The 985-nt window shown below is 44.4% G+C and overlaps 1 non-coding gene across 1 annotated transcript; it reads right to left on the minus strand.

The window, feature by feature from the left end:
* Positions 1-445: 445 nt before the first annotated feature.
* On the minus strand, positions 446-580 carry LOC128567093 (small nucleolar RNA SNORA70). The gene has a single exon (XR_008374762.1). It is a non-coding gene; the product is annotated as a small nucleolar RNA SNORA70 (small nucleolar RNA).
* Between the last annotated feature and the right edge of the window lie 405 nt (positions 581-985).

The raw sequence follows: 985 nt of genomic DNA on the forward strand, positions 1-985 counted from the left end.
TCTTTTTTTTTTTTTGACAGGAAGTAGGATTTATTATTGATAGGTGCAAATGCTAGGCAACACAGAGTCCTCATGAATGCAGGGCCTGCCACTTGTCCCGGGGGCCACAACGAGGGATGTGTTTGACCCCACAGCCATCTGGGATGAGCTGCTTCTTAGCCACCATGTCTTCAAATTCATCTGCATTAAACTTGGTAAAGCCCTACTTCTTGAAGATGTGAATCTGCTGGTGGCCAGGGAACTTGAACTTGGCCCTGCAAAGGGCCTCAGTCACGTGCTCCTTGTTCTGTAGTTTGGTGCAGATGAATATGATGGCTTGGCTGATGTGAAACCATGTGAACCCTGGCCTCAGTGCCCTGGGGCTTTCCAAAGACAGCACGCATACCTATCTGGAGCATAGACTGGGAACAGCACAAGGTCTAACACATGAACAGGTATCAGAAAGAACTGTCTCCACGGTCTCTTAGAGCAACGCATACAAGCAACAGGCTGCATACACTGCCAGGTAGGCTGCTGCTTGCAGCTGTTGCACACCAGGCCCCCATGAGGAAAGTCTCACAGTACTATTTAATAAACACCTACTACAAGCCCCATACTATTAAAAATCACAAATAGATTGGCTTCCTAATGGAGAAGAAAATTTTCTTAGAAGAACAGCTTTCAAACCAGACAAATACCTCAAATAAGTTTCTACAATGCCTTCTCCTGGCGGTCATTCATAAACGTTTATTACTTGGCATCCCGATGCAACCACATATTGTTGCCTAATTAAAAGTACTTCTTTTACTAGATCAATAGACTTGCTTTTAGGAGCTGCCATAATAACACCTATACTTTTATTCAAAGTGGTAAGAGGCATTCAGGAGAGATGACACACACAGGCTCAATAAGTTCGCGCTGAAACGTACGTGATAGGACATGCCATTTTGTGTCTGGGTGCACGTAACACAGCTCACAGCTCTTTGAAATAGAAAGAAAAATCTGA

The sequence above is a fragment of the Nycticebus coucang genome, chromosome 15, assembly GCF_027406575.1.
Source record: "Nycticebus coucang isolate mNycCou1 chromosome 15, mNycCou1.pri, whole genome shotgun sequence".
Lineage (NCBI taxonomy): Eukaryota > Metazoa > Chordata > Mammalia > Primates > Lorisidae > Nycticebus > Nycticebus coucang.